This window comes from Falco punctatus, assembly GCF_963210335.1.
Source record: "Falco punctatus genome assembly, chromosome: 4".
NCBI classification, from domain to species: domain Eukaryota; kingdom Metazoa; phylum Chordata; class Aves; order Falconiformes; family Falconidae; genus Falco; species Falco punctatus.
Window position 1 is genome coordinate 32497651 of NC_137583.1, and position 25670 is coordinate 32523320.

At 41.5% G+C, this 25670-nt stretch overlaps 1 long non-coding RNA gene across 6 annotated transcripts in view; it reads left to right on the forward strand.

The window, feature by feature from the left end:
* The window catches only part of LOC308061881, a 49763-nt gene extending 25517 nt beyond the window's left edge, over window positions 1-24246 (forward strand). Inside the window, exons 2-5 of one of the 6 annotated variants that reach the window (XR_013927382.1) lie at window positions 3289-13481; window positions 13585-13853; window positions 15178-15296; window positions 16493-24246. This is a non-coding gene — a long non-coding RNA (uncharacterized lncRNA). Of the gene's footprint in view, window positions 1-3288; window positions 13482-13584 lie in introns of all 6 variants that reach the window. The other 5 variants (XR_013927384.1, XR_013927380.1, XR_013927381.1 and 2 more) reach the window with 5 other exon arrangements.
* Window positions 24247-25670: the final 1424 nt, after the last annotated feature.

Sequence of the window (25670 nt, forward strand, 5' to 3'; positions counted from 1 at the left end):
GGCAGTGACTCCCCGTGCTGTCTGACTCCAACACCCAATTTGTTCCGACATAGTTCCTCATGCCCCCATCATCCAGCATGAAGGAACCTCACCCACTAATACAATAAGACTATTTCTCTTTGTATTGCAGCAGGATGTAGTAACTTAAAAAAAAAAAAAAATCTCTGAGAAGGAATTTTTTCCATTGTTATTTAGAACAGTAGTAGAAATAATAATAATGATGATGAAAAAAATATTAATAACCATACAGAGCCAGTGCTAGGGGCAGGCAAAATTACAGCAACTGCTGGGAGCAGCAAAATAGCTGTGACGCAGCTGCTTTCTGCCCCGGTGAGCAGATGCCTGCTTTACTGTGGAAGAGCCCTGGAAAACCAATGCTGCTGCGGCTGCAGCCTCAGAAAGGGGCTGGGGGGCACCGGCTCAGGGGCACCAGTGGCTGCCAGAAGTGTAAGCCCTCTTGCCTTAGGTAAGAAACTGTTTTGGCTGCTTGGCCGTGAAGCTTTGAGCTGCTACAACTTACGCAGTGTTTTGCAGCACTAGACTCACATGGCAATCACTAGACCTGAGAATAATATAGCAGAGCACAGCTCAGGCATACATCTCCCAAATATATCCTTTTTTAAATCATTCCCTTTAACATAAGAAGTCAGGTAAAAGAAGGGTTAATTGGCTGACCCAAATGAGCCTACCAGGCCAGTGGCAAAACTGACTGTGACAGTCTTCATTTATAGAACCATGAGAGCATCTATGAATCACTAGCAGTGTGTATATTCCCATCCTATGGATAAGAAACAGGAGAGTTAATCAAAGTGTTTCTTTATTTGTATAGCAAACTAGAGGTATTACTTATTTTTGGGTGGTGTTTTCAGGGTGGGGGTAAGAGTTCCTTTATAATACATCATCCAAATATTAGTGTGCTCAATGCAAAAGTAACTGGTCAATACTGAAATAGCTCAGTGTGTGACCCAGAGCAGGAGCAAAGAACATTGTTGTGCTACGTGGTGGCGCGGAAGGGGAGTGGAGTTGCACAAATAAGTGCAGTGTGTGATTTATAAGCGTCTGCCTGCAGCAAAAATCTCAACAGATGTCAGGCATGGGCAGGGCAAACAGCTGGTCTCTATTTGAATTTTGGGCATAGCACTCAGTGGCTGGTCTCTATTTGAATTTTGGGCATAGCACTCAGTGATGGGGTTTTCAAAATTAGTTTATATTTGCAGAGGAACACAAGTGCAGAAAGCTCCTGGGAGTTCAGCTGGACCATTTCCCTCAGCTGGATAGACTTAACAAGATCAAATATATGTGAACAGGATGAGGAGTCACAGGCTTAAACTGCCTCCCAGGAAATTTAGGTTAAACATTAGGAAAAACTTTCCAACTGTGGGGACAGTTGAATATTAATAGAAATGCCATGGGAGGTTGTGCATCTGATGTCACTGGAGGTTTTTAAGAACAGGTTAGAAAAACATCTGTCAGGAATGATGTAGGCAGAGTTTTTCCTGACTTGGGGAAGAAGTATGAATTAAATGACAGCCCAATTTCCTCTGCTTCTGTAATGTTGCATAGTAGTGGTTGGCAGATAAATTATAATATAACAATTTTAATTTTTTTCTTTTCTAAAGTAGATGTTTTGAGTTCCCTCTCCAGTGTAGCATGAGTATAGATTTCAGTCAGGAAATATCCATGAACAAATAAATCTCATAATTATCAAATAAGCAAGCAAGAGAAGCACCACCACCACTTTTTTTTGTTTTGTTTGTTTTTTGAATGAATTTTCAAGTGGGGGAAAACAGAAGAAAAAAGAAGGCCCCTAAGAAGATGTGTCAACTTGGGGATGCTCATTGTTAACTTAGAGAAAAGAAATCTAAAGTGAACAAAAAGTTCATATCTTTGGGGAGAAAAGAGAGGGAAAGAAGAGGAGGAAAAGCATGGATATCATTAGAACAAAACCCTAAAACAGGAAAAAGTCCTAAACAAATTAAATTATACATCTAACGAGCACAAACAGCCATCTACTTTCAAAAGAGATTTAACCCAATTCTTCAAAGAAACAAAACCCAGTAGTAATTAGTAAGTGCTTTTATCTCTTCTGGATTAGAGTATCCAATAAATCTCAATTCCTAGAGGTGATGTTCCTCCTCCCTAAAATATGAGTCATTAGAAGAAGTTGTGCAAGTCTTTCTGCTTCAGCCCAATAGGATGCCACTGAAGTCGGCCTGCTTGGGCTGTGGGTGTTTTGCTTATCAGAAAATCAGCTGTGGCCAGACCCCAAATGTAAAGATGAGAAAAAGAACTGCAGCAAACGGGGGCTTCTCCTTTGATGTTGCTGCGAGTTAGGAATCAGGCCTTAAAATCCTGCTATTCTCAAGTGTTTTGAGACAATACCAGAGTTGTAACTTCTTCAGGAGAGTGAAATGGGAGTGTAACGTGGGAAGGAAATATTATAGGCAATAAAATTAATTTTCTGTCTCTCTGCTTGGGTGCATGTGCCCTGGCCACATGGAGTGAAAACAGTCCCTTGCTTATAAAAGTGCTTGTTGGGCTGCAGGCACGACAGGCAAAGCCACGTGGCGGCAGAGTACAGGACCTTTATTTCAGATCACTTTAAAATCTGAGTCCAGTGCTCTCAGGCAAGGCAGGATGCAGATTCCTGTTGTAACCCCAAGGCCTGGAGAAAGCCCTCATTTATTTCTTGTGGGAAGTTTCACACCAGGGCTAACCCATGAGTGATTGCTGCTGCTAGGAAGCTTTTTTATGATGTGAATAAATAAGCCGTAAATCCCTGATATAAAACTCGGCATGTCCAATGTCCACGTGCACTTGTGCAAAAAGTATTTCAATGTGTATTTGACTTTTCTTTATGCCTTTGAAGTTTCCAGAGCATCACCTGACTCTGAAGCAAAATGGGAGGCCAGTGGTCCAGAAGCAATTTGCCCCCAGGGATGCTGCCTTTTGGCCACCAGTGAGAGTGCGAAACCCCAGTCAAGGCAGAGCTGCTGCAGCATGCCATCCTTTGAGAGAAGGGGGAAAAAAAATAAAAAGGAAAAGAAAAATGAATCATCACCAGAAATATAGGTCGGGGTAGAAAAATACAACTCAGGAAATGTTTCCAAACTACTTGGGGGGGGGGGGGGGGGGGGGGCGGAAATGAGGATCAATTCATGTGCTGCTGCCTTTGACTTTTCAGCCAATAGATGGGATGCTGGTAGCCCAAAATCTGCACGCTGAGCTGAGGGGATGTTAAGCACCCAGATAAAGTGGCAAAGGTTGACAGAAATTTTCTCCAACCAGTTCCTTCAGCCTAAACATGCTCATCGCTCTTCTGTGGATTTAGACATTCCCCAGCGGGCAGCTTCTTTTTCTTTAGTTCCTGTGTCTCAAGAGATGAAGTCAATCTGTTTCAGCAGAGGCGCCCAGGCTCTGAGCTGTCAGCAAGGTTCATATGGGTAGCATTAATCATCTGGTAGTTGCTGTTCCTTCATTTCCTTTTGCTAACTTGTGTTCTCAGCTGTCTTTTTTCTGTTTTGAAGGCAGAGGTCTCCAACTGACCTGTATGAGCAGGGGGAACAAGAGGCAGCTTCAGACTGGGCATGGGAAGGGAGACCCGCCACTGCTGCAAGGGGCCATGCTGTCAGCTGTGCCTGAAATGTGGGGCAGCTCCAGACATCACCATCCCCTCACTGGTAAACCCATTTCTGCCAGGTTTGGTGCCTCTGCAGCACAGGACCTAGCCAGCACTGGGATGCTGCTCTTGAACTGGAAACTTGTTGCCTGCCCAAACTCACAGGCAGGTACCGGTGCCGCTCGTAGGAGCCTGCAGGCTGCCGTGCCACCAGCTGGGCAGCTCAAGGTCCCTGTAAAGCCAAGGTACACCCTTGCCTTTCTAGCTTTTTTCCTTGCATAAATACATCATGTATAAGTTAGGCTTTGTTAGGTGTTTTTTTTTCCAGACACGTACTTGAGCAAGAAGGCACGTTTATTTTGTTCACCAGTTATCATGCAGGAAGACATACAGTGCTTCCATGATCCTTATGCGTATTTTTTTTTTCTATATCTACTTCTAGTATCTTTTCCCTTATTATTGAGATGACCTCTTGAGATTAAATGAGCTGAAGTAATTTAGGAAAGCTTATCATTATTATTGAGATAAGTTTCTGTCACTAGTAACAGGGGTAGTTATTAGCAATAGTGTCATTTACTGTTTATACGGTGTTGTATGTGCACAGTACTTTCCAAATAGGTAAAAATTATTGTTGTTATTTTTATTAAGATAAAATTCACAAACTCAGCAGCTGTGATCACTGCCTTCTGTTTAAGGGTGAAATAACATTTGTGTAAAACAATATCCTCTTCCAAACTGAAATGCAGCATCACGCCACTTTCCAAGCCAGAGGCACGTATAAGGCAAGATATGAATTCGGACCTGGAAGCACACCTGATTACATCGTATTTGGGAAGTATAACGGAGGGCAAACAAATGAGTGAGAAAACATCACAGGAGGCGATACAAGGAAGAGCGAGCTAGAGCTCGGTGCTGAGTCTGGACATGCAATGGGAACGTGTCTGAACATTTTTCTTTCCAAGTCAAAATGTGTAGCAGAACCAGCAGTAAATAATTCATTTCTTTCTGTGCTTTCAGCTTCATAGCCAAAGTAGTGAAAGGCACCGAATGGCCATGTGTGACAGCTGTCTTGATGAAGCATAGGGCTGTCTTCATCAGAAATGCAGAGACATGCTGCAGCCCAGCTGCACCCAGGTGCAGTGAGCAGAGCCTGGAGCCCTGGTGCACCAGCCCACCTTTGGTCTGCTAGCACTCACTGCTCCTTTTTCTCTCCTTCTCTTTCTTGTTTCAGGAGGTATGGCCCCATCATGCTGTGCCAGAGCTGACAGCAGCCTGAGGAGCAGTGGGGTGAGGACATCCTGGTGACAAGCTGCGCAGCACAACGGGAAGCAAAAGTGAAACCACCAAAAGTTGGTTCACCAGAGCAGACATAAACCTAATGCTTTGTATATCATAGGTATGTCTCTAAAGCGAGGCACCTTCCAGCCAGAGGAGCCCATAAAATTTGTTCTTCACTGTCACAAACTGTTGAGCTCAATATAGTCATCGTTAGGGTTCGTTCCCTGCCCTGGGTTATGCACGGAGGCAGCCAGGCACCACAGCGTTTGATCCTGCAATTACAGCATCTGCTATGGAGTGGTTGTCTCAAATGCCTGGGATATTTTATTATTATTATTATTTATTTATATTTCTATTTTTATTTAAGCATTGTGGTATCTCTTTAATACATTTATCAGACCAAAGCAGCACTACTTTTGCAATAAGAAAACCAGGTCTCATTTAAATGCCTGAAAACTAAAACTGGTAAATAAAAAACATTAACAGAGTAAAGGCCGTAAAGGTGAAGGGAGATTGTTGAGGTTTAGTGGTCAGATGTGTCTGTCGTAGCTACTTCAACTACATTTCAAAATTAAAAAGTAGAGATCCTAAAAATACATTGCTAAAAGCCTTTTCTTATTCCTAGGCCAGCTTTGGAGAGGCAGGATTTTAACCCAGACCCAGCAAAAGGGAGTGCTGTGTTTCTGAACTATACCAGGAGCTCCCTTGTCCTGATTCCAAAGCTGGTCTCAGAAATGTGGACCAAGCAGGGTTAAGCCTTCCCAAGTCCAGCTTTTCTCCAAAATGAAGTTCTGGTGAGCCATCAGCAGTCCTAAGCAATGAGATGCCAAGCAGTCCCTCTTTGTCACATCCCTGCACACATTATATCATCTGCAGAAGGCAGCATTTCTGACTGCTGCAGCATTAGATAATGCTCAGTGGCTGCTGTTGCTGCTTTCCCATAATTACCAGAAACATTGCTTTAAGAAGTTACAACTTCCTGGAATGATGTGAAAAATGAACCGTTTAGAGCACCAGTGAGTAATAGGTAATTGCAGGCTAGAGCATCTTTAATCACTTCCAACCTTAAGTACAGTTTTGAAGAGGGTGGCTCATTATTACCTTGCAGATCTTGATGGAGTTGTACGTTTCTGGTAGCCTAGATTACAAATGAAAAAAGAATTTTGTATATGGGGGTACTGGTTGGCATTTACAACACAGCCTGGCCTGCAGGGGCAAAGGCTTAACTCCGTGCTCTGCTGCAGGCTTTTGCACGATCGTGGGAATGCCAGAGATGTTCATGTGTGGAGGGACTGTGGTGCTGCACCATCTGCTGTTTGAGGTCCTCTAAAATCTAGGGCCTGTGGAGTCTGATCCCTGAGGCATATAAATGTGTGATGAGAAAAAGAGTGAGCCATGAGAGGCTGTTAGTAAGACTAAGAACTGTGGAAGGTAGCCAGCAGAAAAGGCTGTGTGTCAGCCTCGTTGCTGCCCAGAGAAAGGCGTGGAACTCCTTCTGGGACCTCCAGCCAAGAGCCCGCTGAGTCCTGTTGTTGATTTTGCTCTACATTTTTTGCTATAATTTCTGATCTATAAAATGAAGATAGTAAGCATCTTCTCATGTACACAGGTAAATACAAGGAGCTCAGCTCTATTTTTCAGGTGATGCATAGGTAGACGCTTAATAGAAAAAGACTTAAATGGACTCTTTCTTTTCGATTAATATCCACACAGAATGTTTTGCAGAGCTTGAGCATGCTCTTTCCCTGCTCAATACTAGGAATCTAGGAGTAACCAGAACTGGAGTGACTGCATTTCCTCTGCAGGAGGCTCCCAGGCCCCCAGAGTGATGCCGTTCCCACCCCTTTTCTCAGTGCCTGCCCCTATTCTCTCCCATCTACTAACTGCTCTTTCTCACCCAGTATGACTACCGGCCAGCACGTTCTCAGCTAAGGTGATATTTCTGCCTGAAACTTACGAAACAAAGAAACCACACCATCTGGCTGTAGTGAAGAGGAGAAATGGAGCTGTGCTCCAGCCACAGGCAGATGCCATCGTCTGTTGCATTTTCCTGAGAGGTATGTCTCAAGCAGCAGGACATGCACTGTCTGTATGCTCTGCTCCAATGCATTGGCCAAAAACCTCTGAAGCTGCAACCCCCATTCTTACTGTTCATCTGTGAATGCCCTGAATTCATTAGCAGCATGTTGATGAAAACTGTTTCCCTCCTACTTAAAATACTTCCAAAGTCCTTTTCCCATTGTATGCTCAAGACATTTCTGGCCAGCAAATAGAGCCCTCCTCCTCCTGTGGCAGGGAAAGCCTGTACGGGAAGGACCGATGCCTGCCGCAGCGGTGCAGGGGCTGTGCGCTACCTCAGCCGGGCATCCGACCCCCGCATGTGATGGTGCCAGGCGTTATGTACTGCACGGTGACCTTTGGGGGAGCAAAGGGAGGGACAGGAGGCCAAGGACTGGAAGGGTTACACGGTTTTAAATAGGACTTGTGTTGCTGGAGCAGGAAAGGACAGTGTTTAAAGGACTCCCTGCACCATCAGAAACCTGGCCACGTGTATGATTGGCATTTGCACTGCTAATGAGACAATTTCTATTGTAATGAGCTCATTACTATTTTTATTGCTATTGTATTTTGCATGTTTCACAAATCATGCAAGGAGCTGCTTTTTATTTCCACTTTCTCTTTCTACCTTGGAAACTCTCAGGGCAATCCCAGTGTCTGCATTAACACTGATGAATGAATTAACCCCTCTGGAGAGACTGAGGAGGTTTGGCTGCTCTTAACTGGGCATAGGGGGAGAAGGAGAAAAAGGAGAGGGTTGAGTTGTGCCTGGAAACTAATTCAGTAAGGAGTTCCCATGCTGTTCTGAAACCCCATAACAAGACATATTTATGAATGTATCTCCTATTCAGGAATGTCTGCACAAAATTACTCTGTTCCTGAGAGGATTTTGGCATATATATTATGCTCTTTGTCGACTGCTTCTTCTAAATATTGATTTGGATCAGACTTTGTTTCTCTGCCATTTTGCAGTATGTTGCTTTAATAAGCTTTGGATATGGTAAGGCAAAGAAGTTTGGCTTTGCAGCAATGTTCAAGTTCCCGGTGTTGCTCAGCTAGTCTGATTCATGTCCCTTGAGATCCTCTTCTCCTTTTTTGAGCTCCAAACTTATGTGCAGTAGGGAAGTCCTCAGAGACTGCTCTCGCTGGCTTCTAGTGAACCTGTTGGCTTGGATTGCTTTGGCTTCGGCTCCTTACCATTTCTGTTCCAGCTGGCTTCTCAGTAGCCACTGCCTCAGCTTCAACTCTCGGTGAATAGCCAATACCCTGGAAATAATCCTCTGCTAACTTTCAGGCCACTTGGCTTCAATGGTACACCACGAGATGCAGCTCAGAGAGGGGATCAAAAACAGTAACTCCACCACAAGCCTGTGGAAGTTTCCAGAAACTTCTGGAGTACAAATGAACCATCACTGTGAATCAGCTGCCAGAAAATCTGCTGTATCATATTGTTGCCACAAACAGGTGTAACCACACCAGCTTTTGATGAAGCAGAGAAGGCATAAGGATGCATAGTCATGGAGGTGGTTGATTAAAAGAGGACATACCTGTGCATCTGCATCACCCTGGATGTTACTGACTGTAGGGCCAGCATGCTTTAACCTCACCAGACAGGTGAGACGTATCCAGTGTGGAAATGGATGTCTGCCAGACATTCTTCATCAAAATAACACACTTTTGCCTTTAACCATTAGTAAGGAAGAAGATTGTGCCTGTATCTGACTTCAGAAAAGGATTTGTCTGTGCGTGACACCTCCAGACCCATTTTCATCCTTGACTATACAATTCAGACATATTCTGCAAAGTCACGTGTGAAGTCCAAGAATTGTTTAAGAAAATTAATTGCCACCAAAGAACAGTAACTAAAAAAAAATTGTGTGTGCATCTGCTCGTTGTTGGAGCTACCAAGCTACGTTTTGAATCTCAGGTTTGTTATTTTGTTAGTTTGAAGTTGTAACTCTCTGACAAGCTCCTTCTGTCTCACTCATTTCCTCTGTGTCCTCTGGCTGCTGAGACATCATCACTCTTTCAAGCCCAGGGTTAGGGCTAGCCTGTTTTTAATGCTCTGTAGACTTTGGTGGCATCTGGCAGTATTGCTGCCAGCTGTTGTAGAGAAGATAAAGAAGAAAGCAAGACATCAGAGTTAAAAAAAAATAATAAATCCAGGCAACTGGGTGTGTTCAAAGACTCAGTCTCACAAATTTATATTGAAGGAAAATTTGAATGCAAAACTTCCGTGCCTTTCAGATGAACCTTCTGCTACCTTGCTTGAATACCGCACCAAGGGCACAAGAGATAGAAATAACGTAAGTATGCAGAGAGACAGAAGTACATGCTGCATCTCCTTCAGGAATTGAGTAATTTAAGTGAACCTAAAGCCTTTTTTTCCCAGCATCTTAGAAATGTGTTGTGTTGTTCTTTTGTGAGCTTTGTGCTGTGCTGGTATTTTATGTTTAATAATGTGTGGAGTGAAATAGGAGAATTAGCAAGAACTTTGCTTCTGGCAAGATTATCTACGCTATTTGCCTTTGGCTGGATATAACAAGTGTCTTTTCTGCAGGTGTCTGTGGGTGCTTTGGGGTTTGTGACAAACTGCTGTGGGACCTGAGTTCCAGCAGGAGTCAGCTGAGCTTGGTTCCTCCAAAAGGAAGGAATGAGAAGGGAGCATGCCGGCACCATTTAAACCGGCCCCATACAACCAAAATCCCAAGGGAATTCCCCCAAAATAATGCAAATAGTCATCCATCAGTCTCTCCTCCTTGGAGCTGCTGCAAGCTTCAAAGAGGAGCTTTTTCCCTTTCAGCTACTCTTAGCTTCCACCTTTGCTCCCTGAGTCCGATATCCCTTGGTAAGTTCCCATCAACTCATCAGCACTTTGCAAGCCAGTGTCTGATACCAAGGTCACTGTACAATATTCATACAATTTCTCTCTTGCTACAGGTTGATAATAGCTATAACACAGAAAAAAAAAAAAAAAAAAAAGGAAAAAAAAGGAAAAAAAAAACCCTTATCCAGACTGTGGGGTTTTTGTTGGGGTGTTTTGGTGGTTTTGTGTTTGGGTTGTTTTTGGGTTGTTGTTTTTTTGGTTTTTTGGGGTTTTTTTGTTTGTTGGTGGTTTTTTTTTTTCAGAAACTGGCAAGTTTTTATATGTGAGGCTGCTACATTGAGAACCTCGGTATTTGATCCCAGCTGGAATCTAGAAGGATGAGGTAAAAATGTTGAGAACATATTCTGCAAACGGCAAGAGGATTTTGGTAAAGGACATGTCAAAGCAGGAAACCAGTATAGATAAAAACCCATGTTAGTGTGTGCTGGTTAAATCTTCCTTTCCACTATTTCACTGTATATTTGTTACAGTTATTACCAAAACTCCCTGAGTTATCCGGTCCCTGGGGTTCACTACATCTCAGTTGCATCTTACCTGAAATCCTTGTCTCACACAGGAGTGATGCAGGGGATTAAAGTGACAGGGTGGCCAGCATATAAAATAGTCAAGGATTCCAATAACTTGATGACAGGTGAACTTTATTTTTAGAATGTGATTGACAGGTGATAGTTGAGTAGTGCTGTGTCCAGTTAGCTCTGATGGACCCAGTAAAACAATGGTGAAGACATTGACATACCGATGTCATTGCTGACTGAAGACAATATTCTGGTCTTGTATGGCATTTCTGACATGCAATGATCCAAGTGTCATCTTTTGCTCATTTTTTTATGGCTCATTTCTCTTTTTTTCTTGTTCTTTTGCCTCTCAACTCATGACAGAAGAAGGATAAAATATCACTCCAGGATACTTCTGTAATAGTCCCTATTGTGCTTTTCTTTTCCCTTTGAACAAATGAAAGCATTTAACAGAACTAAGGTATTACTCAGTGACTGCAATAAGAGATAGCCCAAAAGAAGGCTGAGCACCACTGCCAGGGAGTGCTAGTGGGTGCTGATTCTAACCTCTCCTTGTGAAGATGAGGCCAAAAGATTAAGTCGAATGAAGCTGACAAGAACAACCATATTTTTTCAAAGCCAGTGCCCCCTGTGTTTTTACAGTTTTTCTTTCCTTTCATTGTCAGTGAGGGAACGGTTTGTTTTCTGTGTTCCTCTGAATTGCAGTTGCAATTCAGCCATCATCTTCATTTGGATGTGAGGTAGTAGAAAATTTCTGTGCATTAATGCTTATTGGGCTTGACCTGATGACCCATTATTTTGCAGAAGATGACTTACAGCTTTCATTCATGACCTGGACTGGCCTAATTATTGCAATCCTAAGAGAAGCAGTAGTGTAGTTAGGCTTGTAGTTTACATTTGTTTGTTCCTTTTCTGCAGGTCCTCAGCAATGAAGAGAGATTGCATTGCAGCATTTCGCTGGATTACTCTGCCACCTATGTTGAACAGAATGTCAAAGATCTAAATCTTCCATAAACTTTTGGCCTCGTTTCAGCCAGTTTATGCATTATCTGATGTACATTCAGCAGCAAATTGCATTGGAAGCTGTTCTTTTGGGTTTTCTATTTGAGCAATTCAAGGTGATGTGAATCGGAGTTCACATCAATGATCTCATCAGGTTTGCTATATGTAATTATATGCAGACATATAATGTCTTCCTCCAGAACATATCTGTGGATGGTCTGCAACCAAAATTGAAGTTTGCCTCCTACAGGTAAGTTCTTTTAAACATGACCCTATGCATATGGGTTCTATATTTTGCATGCTTAATTCAGCTATCAAAATCAAACACGTCTTGAGCTCCCCCAGACAAAACTACCTTTCCAGATTGACTCATACTGTGATTTTAAGTCACAATGTTGAATTTCCTAGCTAGCCAACTGTGCTGTTTAATTAAAGTGTCTTTCCAAATTGCCTTCAATGGCCTTGTTGTAACATATGGGCTGAAATTTAGCCATACAGTCCAAATGCAGAAACACACCACCACCACTAACTGAACACACCGAGAGCCACAGCACACAGGCAATGTGCTCAGAGAGGCAGAGATAGGAAGACATGTCCTGTTTTGTAGGAAGAGTGTATTTATTTATGTTTAATATATTCTATACATTTCTGATGAACAGCAGTGGCTTATTTCTGGAGAGAGGCGTTCAGAGTTTAAAATCCACCCACATTGCCCACTAATCTGCTTGACCTGGGCTGTCCTGGGAGACACAGTGCTGCCTTTGGATGAAGCTGAAATGGGAAATGAGTGCTGCCAGGTGGCAAATAATCATTGCCTCTTCCTGCATCCATGGCAGACCAAATCCTACAACCCTCTGCAAAGCACAGTCTGCGCTTACTTGTAAGCACACCTTGAAAGTGGATGGTTATTCAACCAGGAAAAAATAACCCTCAAGCAGAACATTTCCTTTCCTTCTTTATGCGTAGGCAACCATTTATTTTCTTCCAATATATAAGACCAAGAGACTGCACTCGTCAGTCAGTTTGATAGGATAGCATAGTGAACAGGCAGTGATGTCAAAAGAGAAGAAGCTGTTACTTCAGCTAAATGAATGATAGTTTTGTAAAGAATATCGAGCTGTATGAACCGCTAAGCTACATAGATCAAAAAATACATTTATCCGAGTAGGTACCAGTCTAGTTTCCAGGATGATTTGTGTGCAATATACAATCAGCTTTGAGATAAAGAAAATATGTATTACTTATTTATATGGGTTATGGCTATCAAAGAAGTCTGAGGGTGTTTTAGTGAGACTGTGTGTCAGAAAATGCCTATGAAAATCTTTTCCTGGTTTATTAATTCAAAGCAGCATCCTTGTCGAGAACCATTTCTTGTGAAGTATTTCTAGAGCTCCCTGGTAATGATGTTAAGAACAATTATCTTCTTAACATTACTTACTTTTCTCTATGACAACATAAACTGTACTTCCCCACACAGGAAGAGTTAATCAGAGTTTTAACATCAAAGAGTTAATCTTCTCTCAGTGTTATTCATTAGACTCCTTCACTTTAAACTTATATTGGAAAGGGATATGAAGAGCTTGCCATACCTCTCAAAATCAGACCCTCTGTAAAAAAATCTGGGATTGTACTTGAGACATTTGCTTTGGAAACCTGTGTGTATTCATCAAATATTTTCCCCTGGTTTTAACATTGGTGTCTTTATTTGACTAACCTGAAGACCATAAAAAAATTATCCCAATATCAAATTCTCCAGATAGCTCCCTCTCTTTGTTTTCCCTTTGTTATTAAACACAGACAGAAGTAGAATGGGGCAAAGAAAGCAATCCAAGCTGGAAAATCCATCCTTTCAAGAAAGATTAAATTTTGTTTACCTGCAAGGCTGCCATTAGCCCACACTCAAAGGGTTGTGGGAACCACTGAGACTTTGGGGCTAGAAATCTCAAATCCCCTTTTCCGAGTAAAATAGATGGCATTGCATGCAGACCCCACTTGCGTGGGAAGTTTGCTCTAACCTTCAGTCTCCTGGACAGGCAAGGAAAGGACTTTGTGCGTGGCCCTGAGAAACAGAAGCCTCAGCAGAAATAGAGACTCCAGGGACCAGGGATCCATTCCTGTCCAGGTAAGAAGGAAACTTTTGTTCAGTTTTATGGGAGGAAAAAACCTCCCTCTTGCCCTGCAGCAGAGAAACCAGGATTTTCCTGTTTTTGTTTTTTTTTTTTCAGATAAACAACCTCTCTTTCTCCCTCTTGCAAACCCATTGGTGAGCTTAATTTGGCCAAGCAGGAGTTTAAGGTGTACCATGGGGCTCAGAGGGAGAAAACAGGGAAGAAATCCTTCCAGGAAAAAGAAAGTAAGCAAGAGGACTTCATCCAAGGAGCTCCCTGAATCTGGAAAGCATATGGTGATTGAGTTCTGCAGCAGATCATCTGAAGCATATCAAAATGACATTTTTTCCAGGAAAATCTCCATGCCAGCAGTATGGAACTTGAAGGTAGGATATACTGGATATATTTGACTGGTAAATTACTTGTGATTCAATCCCAGTTTCTTTCAAAAGTAACTAATGTGGGGTGCATGTGAAAACGTATTTGTTTCCTGCCATGGCACATGCTGGGTAAGTTTTTCCTGCTTCAGTTCCCTGGCCACAAGAATTCTGCAGCTGTCAACAGATGCGGGTCTTAACTTCACGTTTCAGTCACTTCATTACCCTTCCCCTGCCTTTTAAATTGACATGAGCCAGGAAAGCCTTGTTGAATGTGACTAACGCTTAAAGCATAGCTGGATGTTTCACAAGATTTGTAGCCATGAGCAGGATTTCAGTTCAATTAATAATAGACCCTCTCCCATTGATATTTTTTTTTCCACAACCCAATTCAAACTTTAACCCTGTAATGCTGATGCTGTGGATTTTCTGGCTGATTTTTTTTCTTTAACATAATGTGTTTGTTCAGTGAATAGATTTAATCTATAGATCCAAACTGGGATTACTGGAAAAGGTCACACATACACACACACCCCCACCCCCCAACTCTGCTCATCCTCACAGTCGCTCATTTCTTTTTGGCATCAGCAAAGCTTTAATTTAAATATTACTCATTATATTTAGGGCAGATGACCCACCCAGTCAGAATCAGGGATTAGGAATTCGTTCCATAAGGCATTATGCAAAAATATAGTACAACTTTGACCCTGGCTTAAACCCCTTGAGTCTGCCTCTATGTAATTGTAAAATCAGGACCAGAATCTGAAGAGAACAAAATACAACTGATGCTAGCAGATGTTTTTGAATTTTCCTGATTATTTTTTTTTAATGCATAAGAGGTTCTGTGTACAGAAACCTTGAGATAGTGGATGGCCCCTTTGCTAATTCTGGTATTTTTATCAAACAAGATTACTCAAGAGCAATATGAATCACCCCAGTTGTTGTCTGCTGTTAGAAACCTTTTAAATGGATAAGGATATAGAGTCACTCATTAATTACAAGGAAGGAAGACCACATGGTTTAAAGTGACCAGTTAGTAATCAACTCCTGCTGCGAAAATTTTCATCCTAACTTTACAGTATGTGTGGTAAAATGAAAAGTGTGCATAAAAAAAAAATCAGCATTGCTTCGTAAATGGAAGAAAATCAAAGTCCATTCAAAAATGAATAATGTAGCCAATATGGTATGAAATCCCACTGTTTTAAAATAATACCTATTTTAATTGTATCAATCTCCTAAAATAATTAAGAATGTGAGAATAATCAGCTTTCTTTTCATTGCAGAGCTTTTTGTGTGCGTTTTGAAAACATTTTTATCTGGTTTGCTTCCACAGCTTCAACTTTAAAGGTCATCTTGTTTTATCAAGACATCATTTTGTGACAGCTTTTTCAGTATTCTCAGTGGTACTAACAGCATGCCGTGGCTGATCTTTCTTCAGAAATAGTAAAGGAAGTAAGTGGTGTATACATATAACCTAAAAATAATGGATATTCCTTTTGCATTTTAATTTAGCACTAATTAGCTGATATTTTTTGCCTATGTATTTAGAACACAAGGGACGACTCTGGCCTTCCGAGTAGATTTTGTCTCTGAGTTTCAGGAAATGAAGCAACTTTCTAAAGCTCAGAAAAAGAGGACAACTGAATGCAATAAATGCTGCAACAAATGAAATTGTGATTTGAAGGTTCAGCGATACGGAGAATAACAGTAAGACTAAACCACCTCTGAGATGTTAAAGAGCCCAGATTGGCCGTTGATAGCTGCATACATGAAAAGACAAGACAGAAACCAAATATAAAAATACTAAAATGTTCTGGATTAGTGGAACAAATCACCCTTTGAGAAAAGGCAGGCAGCACTTCGTGTTCTCAGTGGATGCCCACTTGCCATTGATGGAGCTGGTGGCTGCAGAGCAGCATGTACTTTGCAGTATTTCAAAAGGACGTTGGCATGAGGTCTGCGAACGTAGTATCAGATCTCAGGTTTCTCAGCAGTACTTCCCACTGTGAAACTTTTTTCCCCCTTCTTTAAATTCACCTGTAACAGCATTGTCCCTGCTTATAGCCAGTTCTTTCCACCCAATACCAACAGAATTGGCTGTGAGAAGGAGCAAGGCTGAAAAGAAAATAGAGAGGATGGTCTCCCAGGGGATGCTGCGCTGCCTGTTAGTTGTTCTCTTACCTTCAAAGAGGCAAAGTCAGGAGTAAATGCTTTACAGCACTGGAAAAGTTACCAAATCAATGGTATAGAGACTAGACCATCATTACAGATCCCCTGTTGGACCTAGCTTTTGAAGAAAGGATGGCAGGACTGAATAGAGACTGTGGAAATCTTGAGTCAGTTCCCGATGCCAGCAAGGGCTCTGACTCACAGGGGAAGAACTCAGCCTCTCTCTGTTGAGTTCTCCATGCACAAAACACATAAACCTCTTTGGAGTAGAAGTGACCTCTTGTGATTTTTTTTGTTTTGTTTTTCTTAAGGGAGATTGCCCCTAGATTGAGCTCCTATTATGACGGCAATATGAAATAGTGCTTCCTTGTTCTTAAGAAATTTTGAACATTTTACTTCAAAGGATGTTTTTTTTTCTTTGAGATGAAGCTGTTTTCTTAGTGTTTAAGAGTATGTCATACCCTCTGTTTTCTCCCCAGAAAAGCTCTCAATAAGTCATGATACAGATATGGTTTGCAAATGGAGCACAGGCCTAGATCAATATCCTTCTCCTTGCTGCTGTGTAGCATAACAACTGAAAGATGTTCTGATAATTGTTATGAGGACCAGGGATTGTTTCATTTATGGAAGTGGAAAGTGTTGGTAAGTCACCTGATGATAAGACTTAACTGTGAGCTTTCTGTACTTGTGGCAAAATGTCAATATTCCTAAAGCACCTTACAGTCAGCAGTTTCGGAGAGCAGGTTATTTGCAAAATAGCCTCCACATTACAATCCAGCGACACATAAATCTGCTGCTCCCTAACTTCCAGCCCTGTCCTTTCCAAATCCAAAGTTAAATGGATTCTGCTCCAAGAGCTGAATCGTCACCTAAACTGCAGTGCTTGAGAGATTTGCTGTTACTGAGGAAATTGGTCTCCTACAAATTTCTATTGAGTAATTTCCCAAGAACCTACCTTCAGTGCATGGTAATGCAGTATATTGCAGTGTTGTAACTTTTGGGTAGTCTAATAGACATGTAATCTTATTTTAGCAGAAACATGGATGCTCGTAGACTTGCTCATACAGGGCAGTAATTTGCTGTACAAATAGTCCCCCTGAAATGAACAGTAAACTTTGTGCAGGTATTGTTTAGTTTATGAAAGTATGTTCACACCTCGTTAGCTTATGCTAGTGACTTCAGTGGAGTGAGTTCTTGACTTCTATAATGGTAAAGCTCAGGCCCTTTTCTGGTGAGCAGCATACATTTTCTTTGTATAACAGACAAACGTGAAATTGAATTTGAGCAGTTGACTTTCCAGTATACTTCAGCCCTCCTTAACTTTTGTTCATGCTCAAAGGATCCTATTCACAATTACTTAATTCTACAGTTATTCATACGTGCAGTGAACTCCTTGGTACATATAACACCACTCCTGCTCCCCATAGTGAGCTGTTGGCCAATTTTTGTCTTGGATCATTTTAGACCAGAGGGAAAAAACAGTAAACCACATATATTACTGTAACTATGTTAATCTCTTAGATTGTGCTACCCATCTCCCACTTCCCTGAGCAAACTGGAAACCAGCAGCAGCCACCATTTCCTCTGCTCATGCTCTCACCAGCTTCCTTTTTATCTTCCACAACTGCTTTTTTCTCCCTGAAGCTTCTGCAGATTTATGGAAATGAGGTACACTTTGCTGCTGAACAGGAGAGAAATAGGCATCTTGGAAAGACATGACCACACCTTGTCACTGGCTTTAATTTGCAATAGAGAGTAAAAACCGAGGCAGCGACAATCGTTTACCTCGACGGGTGGAGTGAAGATCACCCTTAGCTCTGTTGTTTTCCTTACACTCAGCTCAGGAGCTGCTAACATGAGTGGCTTTCTTTAGCATCCCTGTTGTACTGTGCAACACAGCTGTCATGTTCAAATGTTATCACGAGTACCATTCTTGCCATACCTGGACAATCCACTCCTATCAAAGAGGCTTTTCAACACAGATCTGCAAACAATCACAAATGGGACCTTTCCCTGACCTGTGACAAGCAAGTGCACGTCTTGCCTATTGCATGCTGAGACTTGCAATTGCCTGGGGTGCGATGCTTCACGATCACCTTGGCCTCTCAAGAAGGCCAGTCCCCAGCCGTTCCACTCTGATAAGCAAGGCCAGGGACCTTGTATAGTAATCTATTTGTAGATGCACTGCATGGACTCAAACCCATGTGTATGCTCGGCTCTCACCCAGATAAAATAGCCTGTGATGAATTCCACAGTAAGAGCAGTGTGAATAGGGTTTGGAGGACCAGATCAAATAACTCTAGAGAACACTTGAAGCAGCCTGTCAAGAAAATGTGGTCATACATGAGTTTCAGAAGGCTCACTGGCCTGTCTGTTGTTCCTTGTAGCGAACTATTCTCTCCCACAATGAGCACTCTGCAGGCAAAAGATGCCAAAGCTGGTCATACGCCAAAATCAACCCCTGCTCCCTTTATTCAGTTTGCCAGATACAGCTAAATAATGAATGGCATTCATTTCGTACAAGTCTTTCTTACCTCTTCTTTGATTTAATGTAATAGATGTACTATAGATAAAATAGGTGCAACTAGTACTTCATTGTAATCCAGTGGTGCGGAGAACTCAAACTAATATGCTAAAAATGAAAGCAGCTTTAGTCACGTACAGATTCCAACCTGCTTAAGGTAACTAGATATAAATCTCCTTTTGCTTGCATTGGTATGTGTATTTTGCCCGTATTTATTAGGTAAGACACCTGTTTGAACTGTCTCACTTCTATTTATTGTGAATAATTCCTTTACCATAGCCTCAGAGTCTATCTTTAGGGAAAGAACTATTGGACTCTCTCTCATTCAGGAAAAGCAGAACACGTTAGGATTTTCGCAGCCCTGGTAGGCTGAAACAAGAGTAGCTCTCCCCCCACCCCCCACCCCCCCGCATTTAATGCCACCTAACATTCACAAAAGTAAATGAAGGAGTTTCACCACCTACTCTATAGCAAAAAATGCTGTGATATTTTCTGCCAAAATACATGCGACAGAGGAACAGGAAGAAATATTTCAAGGAAGATATAAAGAAGCAGGAAAGCTTAGGACGCAACCTGAATAAATAGTGGCATTGTGGTCTTGCTGAAAGCCTAAACAGAAAGCTTTTTTGGCTGAGTGCTGGCTTGGGGAAGCTTGTGTTGTATATAAAAGTACTTTCTCATATCACCTGATTTCTGCACTAAGAATTAGGATATTGTGTTGTTTTCAGATAAACAGAGCTACATCAAAGATACCTGACTCTATCATCATTTTTCTCCTTCTTAAGGAAACAACAATTTTTTATCTAACCTTTAGGGACAAAAAGAAGTAATGTTACTGAATACCTCACCATATCAATTTCCTGTTTTGTTTGATGGGATGACTATGATTTACAGGATTTCTTTATGAGACCAAATTAAATATAGAATTTATAATATTCATGCAGTTTCTGTGCCAAATATACATAGTGCTGATACAGCAGGGATCTCAAAATACCAACCACCTGCTTGGAAGGAACAGAATTATGAATACATCTCCTTAAACAATAATTCATCATACTCAGAAGCCTGAAGTTAAGCTGCTCTAGAGCCAACACAGCTGCTTTACCATCTTATTTGGGGGATACTGCTGACTTACAGTGCTGGGTATCATTCTTGCAACTCATGACTAAGACTAAATTCAAGGATTTAGAACCTTAGGAAGCAGCACTGACTTTGGCATGAAGGATCCTGGCTTTCAGAGGGGAACCCAGAGCTGTGAATAGCATGTCCAACGTCTCATACCATGCACCAGGAAACCAAATCTGTCAGAGCAGGGAACCATCCAAAGTTAGTGCATTCACAGCATCCATAGGAAACCAGAAGAATCTTTGTATACCTCACTGAGACTGTAGGGAAATATCTTCTCTCCTCAAGGATCCTCACCCTTGAACACCTGCCCTCCCCTCCCTCCCCCCCCCCCCCAAAAAAAAAAAAAAAAAAAAAAAAAGATGGTTATGGGGTAGAGTCTTCTCTAACTGAGGTCAGCTGAGGTACCAGCTCAACAGAGTCAAGAAAAAGACACCTCTTTCCTAAGGGAAGGTTGCTCTACTCAGAATAATGAAATCAGTTTTAATCCATATGACTTCCTTATGAGAGGACTTTGATCTCATATAATTTAAGTTTATGATTTTTTTTTTTTTTTTCCAGACTGGCTAGCACTGTGGAAGTGAAACAGACTGAAAGCACACACAGCCAAGCTTGGAGGACTTGCATACTGTCTCAGGATGTATATGTGTGTAGCAAATATGAAATCTCCAGTCCTAACTGGGGTTCTGGTGCATAAAAAAAAGCACCACAGTATGAGAGTAGCTTTAAGTCCGTTTCCACTGCATGGAAGCAGGATCTGCTGTGCCCATTCCAGACAGGTGTTAGTCTAATTGGTCCTTCATAACTTGGATTGTACAGCTTTCCTTAGCAGCCAGGTTCACTGATTAAGCACCTTTCATTAGGAAACCTTTCCAAATCTCTAATTTAAACCTTTGCTGCATGTGAAGCCAGGCACTTTTGTTGCCCCTTTGGTGACAAAGATAATATTTCATAAGCATCTTCTTTGCACATGTTTTAAGAATAAGACCACCATTATTACGTCTTGTTATTTCAAAGCTCTACAGATTCACCACTTTCAGTCTTATCCTTATGAAAAGGAATTTTTTCTTAACTTCTTTATAATGCTTGTTGCTCTCCTAGAACGAAGGATACTTTAGTGCTTTAGCCCCTTCTGTCCCTTTCTCACCAACTAGATGTATTTCAGGATGACCCCTATGTTATGGGCATCGAAAGCTCTCTTAGGCAATAACTGGGGTGTCATGATGCTTAATGAATGCTGCTAAACCTTTTAGACCTACTGGGATAAAAGCCTCCTGAGGAATTTAAAGTAGTTAGAGTATGAGGAAGTCTAATACTGCTAATGCAATCTGTTGAGAAATACTGATCTTGTCAGTAGCATCCCTACTTTAAAACAGCTGCTTATAGCAAAAAAAAAAAAAAAAACCAAACAAAAAAAACCAAAACATCACACAATCCTGCTTATTTTACCTCTAGCAAGCTTGCCTTATTACTTAATCTCCAAGTCTCCCTTTTGGGAGCATGTTTCTGACCAAGAGCTTTTCCAGACAAGTGATGGATTTGTAGGTCCAGCTCTGAAAGACAGGGACATCTTTGAGGCGATGATTACTAACTAGCCTTTAAAAATTACTCCAGACCAAATAGATCAAGTTGGGTTTATATACATTAAAAAAAAATTAAAAAATCAGTGCCATTGTGAAGGCAGGGACCACCCTCTTATCTCCAGGAAATAACCTTAAGGGTTTTAAAAAATAAGGACCAAGAGGAGTCTTTTCAGCCAGATTATTATTACCTGAAGCCTCAAAACAGACAGAGAGCTATTTTTCAGAAACAAAATGCATGATGACTTGGGATGGGGTGAGAACACAAGAAATCTTCAGATTTATCTGAGATTAGAAGAAAAATTTTTTATCTCATCCAAACCCCTCTTACAATTAGCATTTTCATGTCATCTACTGTCTCATTTTACCTTTTGCTCCCAAATAGCGCTGGAGGGCTGGTTCTAGGGTGGCTTGCTTTGACATCCACAATGCCTGCCTCTCCCATTTGATGGAAGCTCCATTTCAGTGATGCAGAAAATTAATTAGGGCATTTTATTTCCTTCTTATGTAGACCTAAATACTGTTTCTAAGGCTGCAAATATGGTAACTCTCTGAATGAACAAACGCAAAATTAGACTCCTTTTGCATGATTTCTGAAGCTGATAGCAAAAACAACCATGAAGGAATCTTGATACAGAATCTGCTGTTCTAACCATGCTGGAAAAAATTCTGTGTACCAATTAGAGAGATTATGTTGCTCCAAGTGATGCAGAGAACTAAATAACCAGGCAAATATACTAACCAGATATCATTTTATCAGACAAGAGGAAAGAGTATTCCATAGTGAATGGAAGATGGTCTGTGGAATGCCCATTGCCTCATGCATAAATTTCCTTTTATTCCTATAATGACTTCTTCTGTGGCCTTTCCCCCAGCCTTTGCTCATTAGTACGAATACCTCCACTGCACTCAGTGGAAGGAGCTCCTGTTTGCATAAGGACCAGTCGTTCAGCTGGCTCAGTGGCCGCATGCCCTGAGGAGGTGGTGGCTGTGCACCTGCGCTCACCTCATCTGCTCTGCCAATGCACTGGAATGAAATATCAAACATCAGTAGGGTAAATATGGATTAATGTCTTCAGCCTCACTCGTTACAAATCTTTACAGGGCATGTCATGGCAAAACTGACATGCCACTAAAGATGCAGAAAGCAAGCAAGCCAAATAAGAGATTGATAATAACAGAGATGACTATCATGGTATCATCGCCTGTGCTCAGATGTTGTTGTTCAATAACCTTTTTGAAATATTAGCCATGGTTGGGTTTTTAGAAGTTAACGTATTTCACCAGAGGAAAACCTTTGTGATATTAGTACTCCTCTACTGAAAAATAGTTGTTTCTACCCATATCTAATAAATATATGTTTGAAGCTCAAGTTGATCTAATTTGAATTCACGCTCAACTGTGCGTGTGATGTTTGGATATAAACATCCTTTTCACAGTGTACAACACCACCCCACTGCTATGTGCCTTTTCTCAGCCTTCGTTATGTACCTTTATGGTATTTCATCTCAGTGGCTGATCAGATAACTTAAAATGCCTGCACTAAAATCTGCTGTCTTTAAATTGGTCTAAAGATGTCAAAGCTTATCTATATATAGTCCAGTTAAATTACTTTGCTTGAGCCAATTTGCTATGAAAAATGGCACCCTTTCTTGCAAAATAGGTCAAAAGGTTTTCCAACATGTACGTATTGTTGGCAAGGTTAAAACAGCCAAACAGAAGCCAGCTCCAGTCCCTGCTTACCTGGAAATCCTCTGTGTGATCTTGCCTGGGAATTATTTCAGCCATGCACTGGAACACAAGTTTTGCCCTGCAACTAGTTCAAGGCAGAGCACAAAAGAAAAATGCATCCTGCTCAGAAGCCCAACATAAAGCCCCTTTCTGCTCAACTCCAAACATGTGCTGAATGCTCCCCAATCATTGTAGCTGTTACTTTGTCCTTATCTGCTTCAAGACAAAGGAACAAATCTCGGCCCATTTGAATCATAACAGCTGCAATGACTTCAATAGAGTGATGAGCATTTATTCCAGCAGGAAGTCTTACCCGAAATCTTTCCTAACTGTAAGATCACTCTTACTGCTAAAGATCTTCCATATTGCATTATGCTAATGTGGTGGCATGTCTTAGCAAGCACAATTCAGTAATTTGTTAACAGCACCATGGTGACAGCAATGACCATTATCCCCTAACCCAGCCTCCTATTGTATCTAGTAATTTTTACTGCATTTTGAAATCCTCCATAGATACTTTTTCTTAGTGACCACAGAATTAACAGATCTGTTAAGCTCCACGAATAAGAATTGTATTCTTAAAAAGTAAAATATTAGCTGTCTGGGGACAGCTTAATCTACGAAAGGCTCATTGGAGTGTGGATACTGTCCTGACTCATAAAGTGCTTTTGAATAAGAAAAGGCTAGGTAGGGGAAGAAGACAAATATTTGTACTATGTGTATATATATATATATATATATACACACACATCTAAAGAAAAAATAACCTCAAAACAAACAACCTTTTGTATAAAGCTGCATGCCATACTGCAGCAATGGAGGATTAAGCAAAGCACTATTTTTAAAAATTTAAAAGTACATGATTTGTTCAGGGGTGGAAGCCCTATGTTCAGCAGGACGGTTCTTACCGAATGTCCTTTGGCTTCAAACCACCTTACATTTCCATAACCCATTTTCAAGCTCCCCAGCCAGTCCACACTGGCTCTGGCTGCCCGAGCTCTCGGCTCTCCACCATCCCCTGCCCAGTAACGTCTCTCCGCCTCGCTTTGTGCAAAGGCAGATTAAGCAGAGGGGTAAGATTTGAGAGAAAATGCATCAGTAAACACAGCCTGCGGACATCGGTTTCTCTCAGCATTGGGTGGCAATTATTTCTGTGTAATAGGCAGTCACCCAGTGACCCGCTCCTTCAGCATGCAACGCTTTTGCTGTCAAGTGTTAATCCCTTTGTTAGCTACTCAGCCGCACATTCATTTAGGAGGGCTAATGACTTACACTGCTCCTTCTCCGCACAATTTCGAGGGACGTGTAATTCGAGGTGAATGGAGTCTTTAGAGGTACAGCAACCACCAAAGCCAGGGGCAAAGTCAAAGTATTTGTCTAATTTCGCAATCAGCTGTTTCGGTGAATGAAACCATGTGGTCAGCTGTATACAGAGGAAAAGAAATTAGAAAAGGAGAAGCTATAAAAAATCAACCTTTAAAAATAAATAAAAAAGTGGTTTACCTGACACTCACAAAGCTCCAAGATGAAAAGGAACGTGTTCCAAATATTTTTGGTTGGGGTGCCAGAGAGTACATTGTAAGATGAATGCCAGCAAGGAGCCTGTTCTTCTCACACAGACTGAAAAAGTATCTAAATGTGAAAAGCTTTGTTTTTCAAGTGCTTGAGATCCTTTATCATGAACAGAATAAGTGTGAGAGCTGGAAAGCGATTGAAAAATACGTGAAGGTGAACTGAAGAACTTTTTGTGTGCCACAGCACTGGCTTAAAGATTTGAGCTTTTTTTATGAAAACCGTCCGTGCCTGCAACACCTCAGGAAATATCCTGCAGCTCTTACACCAGCCAAGTGTGTCCTTTTGAAATCCGAGTGGATTTTGCTTATGTATTAATACCACAGGATGAAGTAGAAAAGTGTAATAGGGAGCCATGGTCCTGACTGATCGATATTAGATGAAAAAAAATGCCTCTCAGCTCTGATTTCTGTGTATGGATGAACTACAGAGAAGGTCCCATTTTTCTCCGAGCTCTCACTCCTCTTCCACCATGCAGGGGTCCACAGATGAGGCCGGATCCCAGCAAGAAGGACTGGCAGCTGCCTGGCCGTTTGTGTCACTCTTGGCACTACGACACACCATCGTAAGGTCTGACCACGTTGGCTGAAGCCACGGCAAAGCAGGGAATTATTGTAAGGGGCTCAGCGCCGCTGCCCAGCACAGAAGAGCATATTCAGGCTGTCAGGTGAATACCTGGCTGCTGCTTCAGTGTGTGGTGATTTGTGCTGATTACTTATACCTTCCGCAGCTGCATATTGTTTTCTGTTTTCCATATTTTTTTACCTTATATTTTATTTTTAATTCTTCCTATGTTTTTCACCTCCTCATTGCTGGCTTCCCTGTATGCTGCATGGCCACCCCTGTTGTTGAGGCTGCTGCACTGTCTCCCTGCAGCACAACCCTCAGACAGGATTTTTTTTTTTCCTCTTGCCCATTCTGGAGTCTCCTTTTTCCAGATAACTTATGTGAAGTGCATTCTTGGGCGATATGGTGTTTGCATTAAATAACAGCTACTCCTATTATCTCTAGACCATTAGAGCAGTATTTTTATGAATTAAAAAAACACACCTTCACTAGCACTTTGAATTCAGAAGCATAATTCCATTAAAAATGAAAAAACATAATAATAATTAATTAATAATT